Source organism: Platalea leucorodia (assembly GCF_965183815.1).
Source record: "Platalea leucorodia genome assembly, chromosome: 1".
Lineage (NCBI taxonomy): Eukaryota > Metazoa > Chordata > Aves > Pelecaniformes > Threskiornithidae > Platalea > Platalea leucorodia.
Genome location: NC_138823.1, coordinates 39,359,736 through 39,382,800, shown reverse-complemented (window position 1 = coordinate 39,382,800; position 23,065 = coordinate 39,359,736).

Genomic DNA, 23,065 nt, shown 5'->3' with positions numbered 1-23,065 from the left:
AATAGTAATAAAAAAAGCTTAGGCTGATTTTTAATTTTTTTTTTTGTTATTACTATAATGACTTCACCCCTCATTTCCTCACTCGCCCAGTTCAGTGTAGGCAGGCCAGATGGGCTGCCCAGACCCTCCCGGGAAAGGGGCAGGTGCGAGTGAGTTAAATTTTTTTCCGCTTTACAAAGAAAGATGACACGTCCTGCCCTTTCATTTTTCACCGCCGAAAGACCCCCTCTCCCCCTTCCCCGTGGCCGAGAGGAGCGGGGATGCTCGGGGGGTGCGGGCTCCCCCCGCCCGCGCTCCAGCGGAGCCGCAGGACCAGGCGGACTGAGGCAGCCGGAGAGACACGGTCCCTCCCAGCCAGGGATGCCAAATCACAGACGTCGAGTCGCGGAGAGCCAACTCCTGCCTTTAAAATGACGCGAAGACGCTGGCGAAATTAAAGCAGTCGCCTGGAAGCGTGTAATAGGCACACGCTTAATTTCTATTATTTTTTTAATCCATTAAATACATATTTAACAGCTTCCTGGGCATTGCAAACAGACGGGCTAGTAAGAAAACTCGAGCATGAATTACATGCAGCCCAGGCCGGCATGGGACTAGGGCGGAGGGAAATTACCTTTTTTTTTTTCGGGGATCAGTTGCTATTCTGCTTCCAGAGAGAGAGAGAGAGAGCGCTCCAAGGCTCTGACTCTCCGTGTTCACAGCGGACCTTGATTTAATGTCATACAATTAAGGCACGCGGTGAATGCCAAGAGCGGGTCCTCAAGGCAGCATGAACGATCTCGCTAGAACATAACATAATAATAACGCTAATAAAACAATAGCAATAAGTTAAAAATAAAAAAAAAAAAAAAAAAAGGAGAGACAAAACAATAAACAGCTCGACAGCCTGTACTCACCTACGGAAACCGAGACTGAACCGGAGCGGCGGACTGCACGGCTCAGCCCGGCGGAGAGGAGATGCCGCTGCCACGGGATGGGCGCCCGCCGGGGCAGCTGTCAGCAGCAGGTAACGGGGCCGCGGGGGAGTGCTGGAGCGGTGCGGTGGCCGTGGTGGTTTGTCAAGGTAGTGGTGTCTCGACCTCTCGCTTTCCTGGGCTAAACCATGTAAAGTCGATTAATGGGAAATAAATACATTTTCTAATACGATCATCGCGAGGATTGTTCTTTGCGCATCGCCCAGCCGGTAGCTAGGAGTGCCCGCTCGGTAATGACTCCTCCTCTTGCGGGGCTCCTCTGGAAGCCGAGGAATGCGGGCCCCGGGGCAGCGGAGCGGTGCGCAGGGGACGGCAGAGCCATGTGCAGCGCCGGTGCACGGGGAGGGGGATACTGGGGGGACGGAGGGGGCCACTACGGCAGAGCAAGGCGCGGAGGCACAGCGTGGATGCGCGAAGAAGAGGAGAGTGCGGAGGTTGCGCGGGGCGGGGGGGCAGCGTGTGGGCACGGCGGGGGGAGAGCGGCGCAGCGCGGTGCCGGAGGGCAGCGGAGCGGCGGGGAGGCAGCGGAGCGGCGTGCGGGCTTTGTGCGCGGGGCCGGGCGGCGGGGCCAGGCGCAAGGCGGCGGCTGACGAGCGCGAAGCGGGGGCGGCGGCGGAGCGGGGTGTGCGGGGCAGCTTAGGCGCGGGGGGGCAGCGGCGGCAGGGCAGGTGCCTGCGCGGCCGGGGCACCGGAGACGCGGCTCCGGCAGAGGCGGCGGCGGGGCCACGGCGGCGGGGTGAGCGGAGGGTGCGGGGGCGGGAGAGGCCGGGACCCCCGCGCCGGCGGCGGCGGAAGCCTTTGTTCCGCGGGGCCTCGCCGGCGGCGGAACAAAGGAGCGGCGGGGCCGGGCGGGGGCCGGGGCCGGCGCTGTCCCTGGTGCTGCCGGCGACACCGAGCTCCCGCCGCGGCCCGCCGGGACCGCCCGGCCCCGGCCCGGCCCGGCCCGCGGCACCGGGTGGCCGGCGCGGCGGGAGCTTCCCCGGCGGAAGAAAAGCCCAGCAGCCCAAGGGGGTTGAAGCGCAGGGGGAATAAGCGGCGGGCAGGGCAGGGGTGCGGAGACGGCGGGAAAGCGGCTGGGCCTGCGCCTCCGGCTGTGCGCGGTGCGCAGCCGCTGCCCCGACGGCGTCCCCGGGCGGGTCCCCCAGCGCATCCCCCCCCGGCAAGTCCGCCTCCGCTCCCCGTCTGAAGCCGCCGGGTTTGAAGCAGGTGCTGCAGGGGCTCTGTCCCGCTCCCGTCCAGGCTCCGTCTGCGGCCATCTGCCGCGGCCTAATTCTGCTCTGCCGTCTATCAAACAGCGGCCACAGCCAGCAAGGGCAGGGGATGCTCTCAAACACTAAATAAGGCAAAACAACTAAGCAACAGTAATAACCACAAGAACAATAATGATAATAATACTATCTGCCCAGGGGTCGGACGGCTTTGCGCTCTTTCCTCTTGCACTCAGCAGACAGCACTGATCGCAGTGGGTTTTTTTGCCAGAGACTGGATTGCAGATCAGACTGGTTGCCCTTCTCTTCAAGGGGTTAGAGGGGACAATTCCTACCCTTTCCCTAGCCTCTCGTTTCTTCATCCCCTTGTAATCATCCTTGTGTGGTCCAGTGAACAGATGAAGCGCATGGGCCACTCTGTCCTTTCCCTCCAGCTCAGCGAGTGGGGATTGAGCCTCCCGATGCATTGCCTGCTCCTGCCATGTCTCATAGCTGTTCTCATTTCATGCTTTGAGTTACCTGTACACATATATACATCTACTTATACACACATATGCACATCTTGTGTGTTTATCTATGCAGCCTCAGATTGTCATAACTTCTACTCATCATTGCTTCTTGCTTATATTTCCTTTGTAAGACCCAGAGCTTCATAGGATCTCAGGGGAGCCATGCAGAAAACAGAGGAAAGTCCATCTTTGCCTGCTCAGGTGTGAGCCAGGATGAGCTTCAGCCGAGATTGATCCTTACACAGGTAGAAAGTGGGGAGGGCTTTTAAACGCAGTGTGTCCTGAGCAACCTGAAGCACTCAGTTAAACTGTTTGCAGGATTACAAACATGAGCTGAGCACCCTTGCATTGAGGCATTATGTCCGCCACAACTCACTTCTTTTTTTCTTCTTGGAAATCGATGCTAAAGATTCGCTATAAACATTATATTATTCCATAGCAAAAGGAACATAAATATGTAAGTGAACCTGCCACTGCCAATCTCTCAATGTAGCCTTTAAAATATTTCTTAACGCTTGGAAAGAAATGGAACTTTCTTTGGAATAGATGGAGCTTTCTTTTGGAAAGCTTCCAGAGACAGGGAACCTTGCAGCCTTCTAAACTGCAGTAGCAATAATAACGGTGGTGATGATGATGTAGCACATTAAAAATGGATGTAAGCAGGGTCTGAAGACCCAGGTGATGGACCCTGCCATCCAGAGCTGTGGATTTCCCCTTCTGATGTCATATTGCTGCCGTAGGAGTATTGAGGTTCTGGTGGCGGCGTCTGAAAGTAACCTGCATTTAATATTCATCACTTTCCTTCCTGCTCTGAAAACGGAACGAAAACCATGCTCTCAGCAATTTTTCCTCGGGGTAGCCTGATTTCCGAGAGTAACTCAATCATGGCTTCCCACGGGGAGGAGAGGGGGAGCGCTGCCTGCCAGCCCCCTCTGCAGTTAGAAGCGTTAAGACACACAAAGCACACACACACACACACGCATCTTTTCTCCTAATTATTTTTTTCCTTTCCCTCCCTGAAGCGGCGCCCGGCCGGGGCTGCGGGAGCGGGGCCTGCCCCCGGCGGGGCCCGGCGGGCTGCGGGGGCGCGGCGGGACGCTCCGCCCGCGCCCGGCCACCGCCGCCGCCACCGCGGCGCCCCCTGGCGGCCGCGCAGCGCCGCGCTCCCTCCGCGCCTCCGCGGAGGAGCTCGAGGAACTCCAGGTATGAACAATTTAGAAGCGATGTTCCGAATCAAACACAGCTTCAAAACGCTAAATGCACGTCATTCTAAATGTTTTGCAGTGTAGAGCATGGAAAGTTATCTTTTCGTGCCTGCCCAATGGAAATCGAGGCTATGCCTCTCGTGTAAATTCAGTGCTGTAGAATATCAGCTGCGAAATGAAAACATGAAGGGAAATGGGCTACTACGTGCTTACTACAGCTGTTGAGGCAGTCTGGGGCTTCAGTTTCACTCAGGGACAAACGGTCCCACTACAGCAAGAGGCAAAATCAAGGTATTGCCCAGTCACAGAGACAGGCCAGTCCTCTTCAAAAAGTTACACTTAAGCCTTTAATTTAGCTTATGAATCAGGCTGATTAAATATCATCGTTTCATTTTGTTTCACCTGGTCTCCTGTATTGAAGGCGGCGGCTGAGAAAGGTGTAGAGCACAGGTAAGTCAGGCAATAAGCAAAGCAAGCCCTCCAGCAGACTGAGCACTCTCCCACTGCCTCCACCCTGCAGAGCCTGCCCCAGCAGCAGGATCTTCCCCGATGCCTCCACTGAGAGACACAGAGGAGAAGCACCACGTCCGGCGCTTCAAGGCCTGGTGCACGACTGCGACTGCCACAGTGTGGGAGAGTGGATGAGCCAGCCAGCAAGGTATGGCATGAGATTCATTTTCACATTCTGCACAAACTTCCTTGTATTTCTTTTGCATTACTTGTCTCCGCTGATACTGATAAATTACCGCAATAACTAAGGAGTGAGGTAATAGAGACAGTAATTTGCAGTCTAACATGAATTAATTCTCTCTTTATCAGGAACTGCTTTAATAGTGTGGTGGGTATTAAGAGTACAGCACTTCTTAATATTAAATATTTGTGTGTCTGAAGTAGTCTTAAAAAAAATCTGACTAGAGAGGTCTCACAATCAGAAAACAGGGAAGAAATACAAAATTTGAAATACACTGTTATTATAAAATATTTGAAAATGTAACTTAAGGAGAATTTGATTAGCACCAGGAAATGACCAAATTAACCTCATGTACTGTTCATGCTAAGGTTGGTTTATAATTTGCTGTATTAAAGTAATTCTGTTTATTAGGCAATGAAAGTACAGGTTGCATGTTAAATAATATTAACTTAAATACACACTTAATACTCATAGAAAATGACTTCATATCTATTCTAATGTTGTTAACTCTGTCATGAACAATTTTTTGTAAGTGTTGTGTACAAGAAAATACAAGATGAAATATTCTATTCACAGCAACTAACTAGTGTACATTTAAACTGATCTTAATGAATGCAGCTGGTGAAGGAGATAGTAAACAAGGCAATAGCATTAATTTCTTAGCAATTCTAGCAGAGAATTACAGAATTCTTTAAAGACATCTTTACAGTGCTTGGAACATGGAAAAACCTAACACATGTAGGTCTTCCCTACTTCAGAGGGTTATGACACACCACCGTGATATGTCATTTTGTATAACCTCCATCAATGAACCATTCGGTCTTTTCTGAACCTAAAACTTCCCCCATACACCATCCAGATCTCACTAACTAGATCTATTAGAGGTATTTAAAGTATTTTTGGACCATTTAATGATTTATGATTTGATTTACTGTTATACATTCAGAGTACGCAGCGATCAACTGAGAGAACATTTTTCAGTGAGCATACAGGTCACTGTAGAAAGCTCTTACCTTCACACTGTTGTTTTTCAAACCTAATTAAGAACTTTTTGCTATTTGATCTTTCTTTAGACCATATATGTTCATTCTACTAATACCTGTGGATAAAATTAAAAGACCAGATGTGACAGGAAAACTAAAGGTACAGCATTTAAAATTTTTACCATGTAAACTTCCAGGTAATCTAACAGACTGGATGAAATCCATTAAAAATCAAGGGCACAGCTTCTTTCAAATTAACAAAATTGGGATATCTCTGACTCCTATTAAGTTGAAAAAAATAAAAAAATAATCATGTGGCTGTCACTAATTAAAGCAATAATTAGTGAGATGTTGACCTATTTTAAAGATTTGTAGTTCCTCATCTCTCTTCTGTACAGGACTCTAAAGGCCAATCAGAATAAATCATTTCCTTGAAGAGTGCCAAAACCCCTAAAGAAAACAGAAAAATGAGAGGGGTTTGCTTCTTTGCATTTCTTTTGCTCAGTTTCAAGCAATTAAAATGTCAGATTCCCTGCCTTAGTCAAACTGATGAAAACAGGTATAGGTTTCAGGTCACAAGTGTTTAAGAAATACTTAGAAATCCTGACTTTTTAACCTGTCAGGTAAGAAGAAGGAAGTGTTAATTTTATCATGGTCGAAACAACGTATGTGCCTGTTCAGACAGATCTTCTGTGCTTCTGTGTTCACAAGCTTGCTTTTAGTAAGCTTGACTTTTTAGCAAGATATTGCACTCTTAAGGCCAAAAGCAAGGTTTAAACAAACAGGATGAAGATTTGAAGTACGTAGGATGCAATACATGTTTGGAAAGGAATTCCATCCTTCCCTACATGAAGTCTTGATTTAAGATGGTGCTGCAGTACATACTGCAGTCCCCAGCTGTGCTCAGGCCCCGCAGCTCCGTACAGGGGTAAGAGCCCCCGTGTGCTCAGAGCCCCCCTGACTGCCAGGATAGGGCAAACACTTTGGGACTGTTGAATCCACTGGAGCTGAAGGTTCATACATGTCAAACCACTCACACAAGTAACAGGTATGACCAAGGCCAGTGTTAACACTATATGCTTAGTGCAGTCAATTAAATGCATCCAGGGGCTTCCTAATACTACATATGCACAAAATAGAGCATTAATGCTGCATTAAGAGAAGAAATGCATAATAATAGCAGAGATGGCCCAGAAACACTTTTCGTGACTTATGAAAAATGTAGGACTTTTGGAATATTAGGTAAGAAAGAATAGAATGACTTTAAGGACCGGGAATAATAGAAACAGAATTAACATGGAAGATCACACTCTGGAATTAATGAAACTGTTTCACGTTATAAGTTAGGGCTACAAATGGCTGGAGGCAGTGGGAGGAAAAAGACTTGGCATATCATTTGGTTGCGTAATATCTATATGCCAGGTGTGTGATATACACCTGGAAAAAAAAGACCAGTGGGATGTTATTAGAGGAGATTATTTTATGCTATAACCCTAGGTGCAGGGAATATCAGGTACAGTTTGATCAGTCATGGCCAGACAAAGGGCTGCCAAGACAGCAAAGAGGATGAAGAACCTCCAGTCCGTGAGGCGATTGCAAGAACTTGATTCGTCGGCTCAGCAAAGTGAAGTCAGAGGGGAGGTGTGATGGCTCTTGGCAAATACCCAAGAAGAAATGACACTGGGCTAGGCAAAGAAGTGATTGTACTACAGGATGCTAGCACTAATGTTATCTTGAGAAAAAAAAAACAAAAAACCAAACTAATCTAAGCATAAAGGGAAGTAAATTCAGAAACCACATAAGCTGGTGGAGACGGGGGGGACACGACTGATTTTAAGGGTGAGTAACTGAATTCATTTACCAGGAAGGTTATTCTGATCTTTTTTTCTAACATGTTGAAATCTCAAAAAATGGAAGAAAAAAGTAGAACAGATCTCAACCTGGATTGAGCAAAATATTTCACATTAATTTAAGAGCTCTAAATCTATGATAATTGTAAAATAAAAAGTTGTTTTGGAAAAGGGACTGAGAGAAAGAGAGAAAGAGAAAGAACAAGAGCAAAAGAGCAAGAACACGAGAAAAAGAGGAAGAAAGAGAAACAGGGAGAATCAAAAAGAAACAGGGAGAAACAGAGAAAGGGAAGGAAAGAGAAATATTTTCAAATAAACAAAAATGTTCACAATAAGGTGTTTTAATCCATTCACTCAAGGTATTTTTCAGTTGGGTAATTTATCAAAATGTACTGTCTCACTGTTCGGTTTCAGGAAATCAGCATTTTTTTCTTAAAAAAAATTATTAAAAAATCCTAAATGTACTGCTATAAAATAACCCTCTGTTCTTCTTTGAAGTGTTCCTTCAGTCATTATGCAAAACTTGCATAATAAGGTAGACTTCAATATGTCAATAATATTGTAATCTTACAGGAACAGAAAATCAGAGTATGTTACGGCTTTGTTAACATTGCTGGAAATAAATTCTCTAAATCAAGGGATTCAAAAGCTTTTCTCATTAATTTTTCTGATTTTAAACAAAGGCATAAGGAAAATGCAAAGATAATTTGTTTATAGATTTTGTGGACTGACAGAAGACCATTTAGCAAGGTTTATGTTCTACTAACTGCAGGCAATCAAAAAGAACCGCAGTTCCTGGATGTTTATGATTAAACGCACATCGGAGCTCAGATGTATTGTTTTTTGTCTGCACAGTGATTTGCACACAGGCATATATAGATTCAGAAATATGGATAAATAAATACACCCTAGGTATCAACTATATTAACATTAAACCATTTTCAAACAATTAGCAGTCCATAAAGGCATATTACATCATGTTACAAGCTTCAGCAATACATAAACTTCACATACTAAAAATGTTTTTATTTTCCCTCAATTTTGGAGACAAAGCAAGCGTTGGACAAAAGTCACCTAAGGATGTAAAAGTTTGAGGAAATCCTAAATACAGGAAAACAAGAGGTTAGAAGTGAAAACGCCTGACTTTTTACCATCTTAAACTACAAACACTGCTGCCTTTCCAGATATAACACGAGCCTGAAAGATGAAGGCTATTCTATGGCTCATGTGTGGATGTGAAGGAGAAAAGATGAAAGACTACGCAAGCTCACCTGCATGGAAACTGCAAAAGTGCCTGGAATATTAGGGGAATATGGATGCTGAGTATTTATTGGGAAGATTGCAACTGGTCCTGAGTAGAAATGAGGACTGAGATTCTGTACAAAGTTAAGTGAAGAGAAATAATTCTGCAACTTCAGGAGTTTATACCGCAATATGGAGAAGCACAAAAAGGAGTCAAAGAGCTCAAAGAGCAACAGAACTGTGAAAATTACATACAATTTTTTTTTTAATTTATAACACATTTTCTTCAGTTGTGTATGCTCGTCCTTTTACGTTCAGCTTAAGACATTTGTGCAAGCAAGTTTCTTACCAGCAACGATTAATATTTTGTGGGCAAACACAAAAATCACCAGAATTTTATGTCTCCACACACACATGTTTCTGTTCAATTTATTCAAGCACTCATCCTCTCAGAAAGTAAGAACAATTCTGTCCAGCAAGCAAGAATCACAGACAGGTCTCAAGTGAATAAGGAATGCCTTCGAAGAACTTTTTCTGCTGAAAACTGCAACATCTACCGAGCATGTCGGAGGAAGCTGTGTCTGTTGGATTCCCGACCGCAGCATATTTCTTCCTTGAGCCACACAAAGCAGGATGAAGGGCAGAGGAGATAGTGAGCAGGGATAAAGGTTGAGCACTGGGACTACAATTTCAGCCCAAAGCCTGCCCTGAAGGAGGGGATACGAGAAGCTGCTAAGGAGCAGGAAGACAAATCCTTCCTTCTGCTTACGTATGTCCAGACCTGGAATTTAGAAAGACCAATAAGGAAGGAGAGCAGTAGCTGAATCCAGGCAGGAAAAGGCAATAATGACTCCTGTGAAGCAATTACAAATGTCAGAGAGAAATCAGAACAGCCTTATCAATGAAAGAGAAAGATGGCTGCTCTTTCAAAATTCTTCTGAAAAATCCCTACAGAATGAGCATTAGAAAGTTGGCTTTGAGTCTGCTAGAATTGTACAGAAACATTAAATTATTGTTATGTATACACACATTAACTAATGTAACACAAAACAATATAATGCACAACAGTATTGCATATGTCCCCCATCTGAAATTCTGCATTTCCCTGTTATTTTTCAGAGTTTGCATCCTACAGCACATGATTCCTACATTTTCCTTAATTTTAGAAACTGTCCTACTAGCAACCACTGCTCTTCTGGCTGACAACGACAAGGTGGGGTTTTTACCATCAACACTGTTCAGCGTCAGAAGTAAAGTTGAGTGAAATGAACCTTCTGCCCCTAGGTGAGAGGGACTGGAGCTGAAATGCCTGAGTTGCACGCAGATTTGCCATGCCCTCCTATCCCTACTGAGAGCCGACACATTTAGAAAGTGATTGCAATGGTAGGGAAGGATTAGCACACATCATACTAATGGATCGTGTTTTCTGAAGGTTCTGGAGAAAAAAGCTAAGGAGAGCTGGTGAGGTTGTGGAGAGCTGATTTAGCAGAATTGAATTTCCTACCTCTTCAGTTTGCCTAACAGTGAGAGAAAAATCTAATGCAATAGGTATTCTTCACAGGGCCTAAAATTGTCTGAGCTCTCTCAAACAAGCAGCTTCAGAAAAATAAGACCCTGAAAAATGCACAGCAAGAACTTAAGAATATGACCAAGATGAATAAGGAAAAGTGACTTGACACTCTTTACTTAGAAGTCTTCTATATTCTGGCTTCTGACTATGAATTATTTAAAAGGTGCTTGGAAAACATCATCGCTTAAGGGAAAAATCTGCATCTCTAAAGAGATCACAGCTTTGTGGACAGGATCCTAATTTGTTATTTCAATATAGCATCTCAGGGGTGCCCAGCTACTGAAACAAGAAAAAGTAGTTTTAAGAAGTCTATTTACCCACTTTTCTTTTTTTCTTCCAAATATGATGCAATAAGCTTGACAACCCTTCCTCCAGACAGCTCCTGGAAGGGCTCAGGAAGACAGCAGAACCATACCAGCAGCCTCAGACACAGCAATTGCCAGACAACTGGCATCTACATTCAACAATATTTATAATCTTCCATCTAATGGCTGGTTCTCACCATGGACAACTCCAGGGACAGTAACTTGCTGGTAAGCCCACATTTCAGTACTGGTACTCAGTCTAGGCTTCAGTGACTACCTACCTAAAGCTCTTGAGATCTGCCTGCCCTGGCAGGAGAGGATAAGCATATGTACATATATGTTGCACAGCCCTTCAGCAGGTTGTGTCCCCAGTGCTGGGGTTTGGGAAGCATTGGTACAGCTTCTTTAAGCTCCAGCTAAAGTTTCTCATTTCACGGTGTAAGAAAGCTGTGACCACTGCAGTACTGGTTATTACTGAAGCTCTCATTGGAAGTGATTAAGAAGAAACCGGACCAAGTGTTTCTGCAGGTCAAGCACTGGTAGGGCAGAGAAGCAACATTACAAACATTACATTTTCAGGATCTAATTCGTGTGATTCTGCTGCTCTCTATTACTTATATGATGAAACTGTTTATAGCAAAGTAGGGACAGTAGGGACTGCTTAATCAGGACAGTCTAATGTATGGCCAATTATCCAAAGCCACACATTTTCTAAATTCTGTATGGGCAGAGATGGAGCTTAAGAGCTCTGTAGGGATCAGAGCTGCTAACGAACTTCTAAGGAGGGCTCTGGGGACTGGGATGTGAATAATGAGAAAATCTGGATATTCAGTGTGAAGAACTCTCCCAATTTAGCTGCAGTCTATGTAAATTAAATTTGTATTCAATGCTTATCACTACGCAGTCCACTTTAGCACTGGGATGAATTGGGTAGCCTGTGATTTTTCCCTTTTTTGTTATTAGTGTGGCTGAAAGTGGTTCAGAAAGGGGAGACCCAGAGAACTTGGTCAAGCACACTGTTGGGAAGCACTATTATACAGCCAAATATTCCTGTCAGCTCCCACCTCTTCAGGCTACAGCATCATGTCTGCAGGCTATATGCTTATTTATTCCCATGTGTTGCATTTGGACATCATATGCACATAGTGTATACATATGTACATATATGAGTGTGTATATATATACACACACATAGAATTATAACACATCTACTAAAACAAAGGGGTTTAGACAACCTTTAAAATACCGTACTTATAAAAGAAGAGAAAAAAATCTTCCAAAATACTTCATTCTATATTTTCCTCTATTTTTCCTTCCACCTAACTAAAAGTGCTTCCACTATATTTAACTTACTGAAGTCTGACAATGTCCTTGGTGTTTACCTTTAGTTCTAATGCAGTTCCTTTGTTACTGAATCAGTTTAGAAAAAATATCTCTGTTTGGGAAAGCACTTAAACATACACTTAAGTACATTCTTAAAGGTAAGTGACTTCTCAAATCAGCCTAATAATTTAAAGTAGTATTAATAAATGCTCCTTAATAAACAATTCCATTTTATATGTCTTCACAATGTAGTGCTGCTCTCATATTCTTTCACATATTTCTCCATTTTTACCACTAAGACAACAAATAGTATGATATGGAAAGATGGCTCCACGTTTTCGGTAGTCGAGGCTTAAGATGGCTTTGAAGAGTCTCATTTTCAGAAGCACACCACTTCAGAAAATCAGGTTCACAATGAAAGAGTCATCCTCTGAGCATCCTACATCAATAATTATTTTGGAAAACTTGACCTACTCTTCTAGGCAAACCATTATATTCATAGTAACATAAAACTCAGTTTCCAGTTTGCAGCTGCGGTTTTGTAACCATTGATTGCATTGTGGATAGTTGCTCAAACTGATCACAACTGGTATGCGCATATAAGCATGCACACATCTGTGTGTGTGTGCGAGGTACAAACTGGTGTTTGCCCATGCAAAGTGTCCTCACTTACCTCAAGGCTCAGACAGACAAGGCTCCCTGAGTGTAAACAGAGATGTTCCGAAAACACTCTCCACCACTTATCCTTCTTTTCTGCAAAAAGCATGTGTGTTAAATTCAAGAATGGGATAAATTCTGTGACCAAGAGCTTCAGCAGTGGCACAGTGGAGGGGCTGTGGAAACGGTCGAGTCCACGACCAGTGCAGCATGGGAGGAGGACCATCACCACCAACCCTCGCAGCCTGATTCCCACCCCAACAATCCCAGGTGCGCTCCAGCACAGTGCTAGATATTATTCCCTTCCTGGCAGTGGCAGGGTGAGGGCATTTCCACTTTCCCCATCGCCACTTGCAGCTGTGCACTCCCTCTCTCCCACTGCTCTCTCAGCCCTGGAGCTGCAATGAGAATCTCCTGTTTGAGGACCCACTCATAACTTGCAGGGCTCTTGTGAAACCCAAGCATTTTCTTCCTACAGTTCAGCAAATACTACCACAACAAGTTGTACTTGCATAAGGACAAGGGCAAAAGCGCAAGGAAGGAATAAGCAACAGGGAACAGTGTAAGGGGATGGGGAAAAAGCAACACTGTCATTGAGAAAAAGTACATAGGCCTTTATATTAAAGCTCAATAACTGGTCACACTTTACCATGGCCCAGGAACTACCTGTAAGCTCCTAAGTAGCATAATTTAACAAATGCCCTGAAGAACAGGCTCTAGTTCAGAAGTGCTCAGAAGAAAAAAAGATCTAAATGCATTTGATATGTAAATCTAATCAGCTCTACTTGGCACACAAAAGGGATTTATTCTTTTTTTAGATTTTTAGCTTTATAATAGCAGTGGTGATCTTAGGGCCATCCCTAGTCAACCTCAGAACTCCCTGTTTGGTATAAATAAGCTAGCTTAATAAAGTGGGGCTGTCCAGAAAGAAAGTTTTAAAAAGCAAATGTGCTAAGATTTCCGAATTCATGCTTGCTTCATATCAGAGATAAAAATGACACTTCTTATACATTACTGGGGGGGGTGAGCCACCATACACACAGTATATGCACCCAAGAGAGCACCTTACCCGTGCCAAGTCTTGCTACTACAGTTTTCTCAAACCCAACACAGCCTCTCTCCTCTCAGAAGTCAAAAAAGAAACATGTCATTGCAAGTCAGGGTTAGTCTGATGTTGCAGCTACTCACATAGCCTCTCCCACTATAAGGACAGCATTTGGCAAGTCCTTGTCTCTTAAGAAACTGCATTTAGTTTGTGGCACTGCCACAAAAGCAGGCTGGGAACACAGCCCTTCTACTAACACACCAAGAAAAATCCCAAGCTAAAAATATTAAAGATGACGGTGATCCAATATTCCTCCTACACACATGAAACCTAAAATTGCCATAAGGACGGCTCTTTAATAAAGTTCCATTAAATGGTCTGTTATAATAAATAAGCAAATTACTTCTTAGAACCACAGCACGCAGTTCCAGACAGAACAATGCAGAAGGCATGATTTACACTGGGCAGATTTTCAAGCCTGTTATCAAAACTATCAATCATGTTGTGTCTAACAAGAATCCTGCAACATTGTAATTCAAGCAAACACAGATATTGTTACAAGGAATGAAGATTGTTTTTAAATTGTCTTTGTTATGCAGAAGAAAGTTTGCACTGATGTACTTGTAGGCATCCCTACTGACTTCAGGCAAATCTGCAGGAAGATATAAACAAGATAAAGGCTGTCTGGAGCAACATGAGCTAACCAAAGCCCTGCCTATAGACTATGGGTCTGCTCCCTACTTTTTTTGGTTTCAGAAAGACAGGAAAAAACAGTATTCCTCTCTCACCTTCATGAGAGGAGCCTCTGAGATGGAGTTAAGATCCCAAATCAAAATCAAAGACAGTTCTTGGCTCAGAGATGTTATTCAGCTTTACTGTGGTGCTGGCAAACCTCCCTCAGATGAAGACATCAGAGCCAGAGCTTTAGCTATCTCTCATATCAACAATGTCCAGATAATCTCATCCGAAAACACTAAAATCTGTCCATCAGGTATGGTGAGAACATATAGGTTTATAGGCACTACAGATTTACAGTGCTCATGCACAGGGCCTGCTTGCTTTCTCTGGAGCATAGCTTTTGAGGAGAAAAAGTAAGACGGGCTGCCTCATGCTACAGTGCTGAGATCAGTTTAAAGTAGAAGCCAACAAAATTTGAGCAGCACTTGCAAGATTACCCTTACTTTCCCCATATTGAGCCCTTGCTTTTGTGCATGGGAATGCATGCCTAGCTCTTGTTTGCAATCAGCTTATAGAGCATGTATAGACTGTGATGCCTTATAGACCATCAGCTCCTTGCTGGCTACTGATGAGAAACACTGCTTTCTAGCCAACCCCCTGAGAGTCCTGCAGTTTACCATAGCATGTGTCAATAGGATAACGATGTCAAATGTTTCCTATGAAAAAGTGGAAAATGACTCATTAAACAGCCTGAGCACACATTGTAACTGTTTTTTTTTATCTCAGCCGTGGAAGGTCCGCAAGGCCAACGTCCCTTCCTGCTAGGCAAGTGTGCGTGGGCAACACTTAAGGGCCTCTTGACTACTAACCTTAGATGAAAAAACAGATAGACGCAAAAGTTGTGAGGAGCTGAAGGCAATTATGGTAAGCATATAGCAATCACAACCCAGCACATTTGTAATCCTTGTAAGGTTTCTTGGAGACGTCACGGACGGTATGTTCCCCCTTGCTTGTGCATCTGCGTAACAGCTCTTCTAGATCAGTGGGATTTCAGTGCAGGAGAGCAAGTGGAGCAGATAATGTGGTCTTGTACTGCTCACCGACTTCTCATCCTTTCTTGATTAAACCAATTCACTTCCAGTCCTCCTCCCCTCAATTCCCCTGACTTCTACCTGCTGACTCCTGATTCAAAGATGTACTTGGGCATCTAACTGCATGCGTGGGAAATTCCAGAGTGTAATATTCTCAGGATATGCTAGTTGCTATTTTTAAGACTAAAAGGGAAGCACAAGCACACTTAAAAAAAAAAAAAAAATCACCAAAAACAAACAGAAAAAGAAAATAAACCCCAGGATTCAATCCAGCACACTTCAGTTTCTATAGAAGCTGGGATTAGAGTCTCAGCTGAAGGAAACCAATGACAGTCAGGCAGGAACTGAACTTGTAACTCCTTTCCTTACACTCCAAAGTGGTTACTCCATTTAATTTAGCTTGACAAGCCCCACATTTGTTAACCTTAATGACACCTTGCATGGTTTATCCTTTCCCAGAGAGAAAAAGAAGGGTGAAGGAGTTGGAGCTGGCAGCAGAGTGGAGAGCCAGGAAGACTCATGGGCCAATACCCTAGGACGAACCATCACGTTGCAGAGAGCACTATGGACATGAGCTTCTAAGACACTTTATAAGGAACTTAGAGGTGAGGGAGATGCTTTGCTTTAAAGGGTGAAGCAAAAACACTTAAAAGTATGGCACTTCTTGTAAAATTAGAACAAATTAAAAATGCTCAGTGTTATAACTTGCAGGATGATTGTGAAATCATCATTTTCCTGAGAGGTAAAGGAAATACCCTCCACTCAGTTCTGTAGTTTACCATTATTTGCATGAAAGGACAGAGATATTCATCTTTCTTAGACTTGGTTCCCTACAAGGAGCAATTCATCCACCTACTGACCTCTTGGGGATGAGCCTCCTCCCAGAGGTGCCTGTCTCTCTCTATCCACTCTCGAGGAGGTCCAGCTCAGGCTGAATGGTTTCCAGACAGTTCAAATCTGGCAAGGTGGATGTCCAGGTTCTCTAGCCTCCATTCCCAGGGTCACATCCAGGTCTAAAACTGCAAGATTCAGGGCCATCACACTGGGCACAAACATAGGAAGAAACACTCTTGAGTGAGGCTTAGTAGATGATCTAGCGCAATTTCTAAGCTGACAGTGCTGTCTTTGCTGCTTAAATGACTTTCATGGAGATGTGGTCTCTGCAGCTACTGATAGGACAAAAACAATTTTCTTGGTCTTGCATTCACAGCACTTCCTTTAGAGGAATTATGTCTTTTCCTGGTTTAAACAAATAAAACAGTATTTGAGCTATATGTTTCAGATGATTAAAACACATTATTCCCTTCAACAGAGAGCGAATTTTTTAGATTATGCACACAGCTAAAACCCATAAATTTTGTCATTCATATCCATAAGCAGTATGGCAAGCTAGCAAAAGCTATTACGTTTCAGTTACACAAGTGTGTTAAATTACTCAGTCAACTGACATCTGGCATGAACTATAAATTGCTCTCAAAATTCTTTTAGAAAGATTATTATATTATTATTAATTTGCTGTGTATGTCAAAGCATATCACACACACAGCAATCCTGAAATTAATTAGCATTTTCAAGGATCACACTGAAAAGGCCCACAAAGCCAGCAGAAATAATCTCCAAGATACCAACAGGTTAAGCAGTGCTGGCACAACTTGCCTTCAACATATTTCCTTCAATCCATCTTTAAGAATAAAACACAAGAAACTTTTTTTAAACAATCTCTTTGTAGCATATCCTTGACTATTACAAATTAGGCTCAGAGGCTAAGATTTCATTTGCAATTTATATTCACCAAAACCAAACCATGTAGAAAAATGACAGTATTTTTTACTCATTTTCTAGCAATTCAAAGCCACCCCATTAAGATACCCAATTCAATAAAAGGGTACAGAGAGCTATTTAAGCATGATTTTTGAACACAGGGCTCCTTTCTGGATTTGCTGTGGTCCTTCAAAATAGCTAGCTAAGAAAGCTGAGTAATATTTCAATAAAAATATCGTTCAGTAGAATTTCATTCAATATAATTTCATAAAAAATCATTCAGAGCATAAAAAACAAGGTTAAATTCAACAACGTTTTATGAAAATGCTGAATTTTCAGCATACTAGTAGTCCTGCTGAAATCCTGCTGAAATTTTTTTTAAAGTGCTTATTACACTTTTTTCCTTAAAAACAGAATGACATTTCACCCAAAGCCCCTCAGTTGAAAGATCGAGAGCTACAGTAAGAAGTCAGTCACTTGCAGAAGTTCGAGTATGCCAGAATCACAGTTGTCTGGGAAGCCTCATTGCTTTCTCCTTGTGGCATGGCAGCACAGACATGGAAATAGCACATGAAATCCTTTTCCCACCCATGACTGCGGCAGACAGCTCAGACAGCAGGAGCGAAAGTAATGCAGGCACCCCAAATTTGGTAGTTCCTGCTTCCGGGATTTTGGACTTTGCAAATTACCTCAAATGTATTTAGCAGCGATCCTGGGATATGTTCTAGAAAGGAGGTGCTGGATGCCCACTCACCAAGTTGTTGAATGCTTCGTAGCATTTACCACCCATCTCTATGCACCACTGAGTACAATTTTTCATGAATATAGAAAACATAACCTTTAAATAAATAAAGGATAATTAACTCTCTTCTACCCAGCAACTAAAAATTTCATTTCCAGAAATATCATATTGGAGGGTTTACTATAACAAAAAATATCAGAATTAGTAAGCAGTGTCAGCTTGCAGAAGGAAAGCATCACCATCATCAAGATGTCTGTACTTTGAGGTTGTTTTTCAAAGTAAGGGGGGGTGCAAACTAATTTCTCAGTGGCTCCCCACAGCCTTTGCTTAGGATTTAAAAAAGGAACAGTGACAAGCCTAAGACTGCAGTGAAAACAGCCTTCAGAACTGGCATAACTCAGCGTAACTCATGCAGAAACACCTGCTTGGGTCTGCAGAAAGTCTGAGACCATGCCATAGAAGTGAAACAACACAGAAATAAGAATTATTGAATGAACCTCTTCTCTGAACAGCCAGAAGTGCAAAATACAAGTGGTACAGTCGACAAGATGCCCACGCTGCCTATGTGTGTATGGGAACCAGAAGCTACTGGGTTCATCCGCATCACCTACTTGAGGCAAATGCAGGTATCTAAATTGGAGGCATTCAGTTTCCCCATGGGTCACCGCCTTTCTCGGCTGACAGTACATTATGTTTAAATTAGCACATATCACAGCCTGATAGGAGTGGATCCATACAGTGAAGCAGCTGGAGCCAAGAGCATCCACACTGAAAGTCTGGGTGAGGGATTCCTCAGTCTAGTCTCTAATCTTCGCCTGGGGTCTGAATGCCTTAACAGTTGTAGCAGATAATGAGTGTTTGGTGTGTGAGCATCTTCTGTGCTTCTTCCATGAGGGTTTCTTCATCTCATCCTAAAGAAAACCAGTTTCTGTGTGCTCTGAGACCGCCCTGTGGTGTGAACCAAAACATGCTAAGGTCATAACATCTCTCCTGATCCAGACTAAAATGCTGGAACAGAGGCTCCTGTCATGCAGACTGTCAGAAGTCCAGGAGCAAACAAGGAAACATTTTGACATACTCTTTGGCTTTCAACCTTATATCCACTGAATGATACGTAAATAATCTGGCTAAACCAGCTGCTGTGCCCGTCTTCACCTTTGTGATGGATGTGTGGGGCATGAAGGCTGATTTCATTCTTCTGGAAGTTTTTGGCACTTTGCTCTCATATACTTTCAGCTTTTGGCCTGCCCTTGTGAAATGAGCTTGCTCCAGGCAGGGGGGACTCAAGGACTCGGCGGCCCAGCGCTGCCGGCGCCGTTCGGGGCGGAGGCAGGCAGGCGCCCCGGCTGAAGCCGGCAGCCCCCGGCCCGGCCGCGCTCCCTGCCCCGCTCCTCCCGCAGCCCCTCGGAAGCGGCGCGACCCCGGCGCGGCCAAGCGGAGCGGCAGGAGGGGAAACGCCAGCGCTCGCCGGCTCCGGCTGCGGCTCTCGCCGGTGTCACCGAGCAGGGGCTGCCTGCATCCCGCGGCCCCGCGCCGCCGGCCCCGCTCCCAGCCCGGTCGCATGGTGCCATCTAGTGACCGGTGCGCGGACCGCCACCCACTGCCACGGCACCCACCGCCACGGATCGGCACCCACCGCCACGGATCGGCACCCACTGCACCGGCACAGCGGCCCGGCTCAGCCCCGCGGCCCCCGCCGCTTCTCCCCCCGCAGTTACTGCTGGGAGGGAAACCCATGCAATGGCACCCCAAAATCAGGCAGCGAACAAGACAGGTAGGTAAAGCCACGAAAATTAAAAGGGAGGCCCCCAAATCTACCTTTATCTCCCTGAAAACATAAACGCGAACATCCCTAGAAACCAGGCAGCATGGAAGGAGGGCAAAACAGCCCTGTACCATATTCAACTTCTAGATAATGTGATTAGTTAGCAGTCCCAGAAACGCCCTAGTGCTAGAACTAACCAGACTCAGAACAATTACAAATTACAAATTACAAATTACAAATTACAAATTACAACTTACAAATTACAAATTACAAATTACAAAACAATATGGCCCAGGACTGTCACACAGGATTCTTCAGATGCCAGTGTCAGTGCAGGCAAGGGTTTATTTGCAAGGTTGTAATGATATGCTTATATAGCTCTGGCTATTCCAGTTAGTTTTTCATAGAGACAAACTGTCCAAGATAAGTTTTACTTACTGGAGTTCATCAACACTTTTGTGGTATGCTAAGTGATACAGAAGCCAAAGTACAGTCAACCAAAATATCCAAAACCTATGAGTAAGACACCTGATATTAGTCTAAAAGTAATGCGACATTAATTGAGTGGGGAGGGTTGTTTATCAACTGTCTGGCTTGTTATGCCTAGGATTTACATTTTCAAGCCACAATTCAAATGCTTATTTACTTTTAAGTGAAATGTTTAATTCTTATATATTCAAGTGATGTCAGGCGCTGGGGCTTTATAAAAGGGAAAAAAAAACCCTTCACAGTCACAGAATCAGAAGAGTTTGTAATACTTAGTTTGACTTAAAAGATCAGGACTAGGGCAATCAAGTTAGTATGCCCTTTTATAGGAGTTTAAAACTATCCATCCGTGACCCCACACATTCAGGAAAGCCTTTCAACTTGTTCTTCCATAAGCATCAAAATAGCCACACTTCACAGTAGTTTTCAATGAAGTTTACAGCATTTTTCTATTTGTCTGACTGTCAGCAGGCAGTATTCAGCCAGCAGCAGGCAAATACATTAAGAGAAGAAGGCAAAATTAGAGAGTCATGGAGAATTGAGAACTCAGCAGCTGTTTCCCCTTGAATTATCTACTTAGGAGTCCCTTCTCTGCATGCTTGACATGGGAACAAAAGAGGCTGCCGTCCCTCCTCCCAGCCGTGGCTGACAACCTATGACAGACTATCTGGCAAGCTGCAGATCCATTACTGGCTTACTGGGAAGGCTCAGGAGACATCTATGATGCCACTTTCAGGCAGGGCCCTACACCTGCTAAAAGGCTGTATAATTCCCATTCGGGCTTCTTGGTGAAATGCCCTCTTGGGGTTTCTGTATGTTTTATTTAGTATTTTCATGTCAAGTTGCTCAAGTGACTGTACAAGGACATGAAGCATGTCTCTCTCTCTTGAGGGACACATCTCCTGAGATCACCATTCAGGGCCCTTCAAGCTGTCCTGTCTTTCATACACAGCTCATCTCTCAGCGGGTGATGAAGGGTAACCTTTTTTGGCACTTTCTTCTTCTGATCTGGACAACCCTGGAGTACGCATGAGTTAACTTCCTGCAGCTCTACATCCCCGTTGACACTTTGTTGCATCAACTGGATCCTCCCCTCGAGATATGAAAGCCTTGTCACATGTTGACAGACCCTATTGTTCCACAGAGTAACCTGAGTTTTATTCTGAAAAAGATGCTTTGTCTTGGCCAGCAGAATTAATGTGAGCCTTTCTGGGTAAATAATACCCAAAGTTTTTCCAAAGTTGCAAAGGCATCCAAAGTAATTTTCAGTTCTTAGCTTTGAAATTGGAATAATGTCCTTTTATGTGAAATATTTTGTTGTTTTCAAGACCCACTTTGCAAGAGCATAAAGAAAAGTGGACCAAGCTGTAATCGTAAAGGCTGCTCAAGGATGACCATTCACTTGAGAAGATGGAGGCAACAACACAAAGTGTGAAAAGATTCATCATTAGAAACCAGAGAACATTACAGAGTTCATGGAAATCACCAATTATTCAAAAAAAGAAGTCAAACTAGGACTGTTCTTTCACTTTTAACCATCTGACAGGCTTGCATGCAGAAAATAAGGGCACATTTTGCATGGTATAGCTCACTTGGCCCAGTGACAGTGTTTGGCCTCTGCAGCAGAAATCACATAGTTTGACTGGGAATATGAGCAGAAGACATCTTCCATGGCTGCCCGCAGGATGACAGTGCTGATCATGCAGATAGCCAGGAACCTGACAGTAAAACAGCCTGCAAAGAGCCACTACCTGGCAAAGTTGGGCTACTGTCATATTCACAGCTGAACAGCAGATAAAATAGCAAGTGCTGTGCCAGAAAGTAAGGATTCTGCTTCTCCAAATATATTTACACCCAGAACAGCACAGAAAAAGCAGACAAGAGCAAAGCAAACTAAGCAAACAGGCTACACTAACAATTACCTGAGAGAGGTACACTCCAGTGAGTGGCTTTACGTGCAACCAAATAGTCACACAAAACAACGCATGTTATCATTAGTCCCCTGAGCTTTTTGTTATTACTATCTTAAAGGGTTTCAACCTTGCCATCAGGGGTTCAGAAGGCTGTCAAGTACCTAGGCCTAAGTTTCCAGAAATATTTCTGATTTTGGTTTGCTCAGTTTTTAGATATTCCTATATGAGGACCTGATAAGGTCTTAAGCACTATTGGACTCAACAGAAAGAAGACCGGAGTCAAAAAAATGACTGTGGATATATGTATACCCTTCGGCTGGGGCTGCACGGCTAGAAGGCGCGTCCCCTGGGTGGTGGATAGGGGATCCCTCTCTGGAGGGTGCACGGGATAAAATTGAAGAAGGTGCCGCGAACCAACGCAGCCTAAGGGAAGGCCACCCTGACAGAAAAACCACTGGCCCTCCAAGTCATGGGGGTTGGGCAGGAGGCCAACTACTTCCTCCCGGAAAAAAAAAAAAAGTTGCAGAAACGACGAGCATCAGAAATGGCGGGAATGGAGAAAATCGGTAATGAAGTGAGGAGGAGGAGATGGAGCTGGATCGGTCGTGTCCTGAGGGGGAAACCGACGGAAGACTGCGCTGTGGCCCTTGACTCCAGAGCACGCAGCCGCAGACCGATCGAAGTGGAAGAACGATGTTCGCGCCTTGTGTGCCTCCTGGCACTGAGAGAATTCAGATCAGAGAGAGAGAGATATGTATACAGTCACCATCCGAGATGACTAAGTTATTTGAGCCCACAACTACCTTGGCACTAAACTATGCTGAGAAGAATTGGTGGCGATATTTAAACATCCTGAAACATACAGTCCCAGAAAATGAGCCCACTTAAAACTCATTTTACCCAATTTAAGCCCAGGTAATAGATTGTAAGTAAAAAGCAAATAATCCCAATCTATCTACTTTCTAACAGCAAACAGGGAAGGGTGGAGTTCCCCCCCATCTTGTGCTCTGTACTGTTCTCCTCCAACGGTTCACCCCAAAGACGTCTTGCCTTCTTTCTACCTTTCG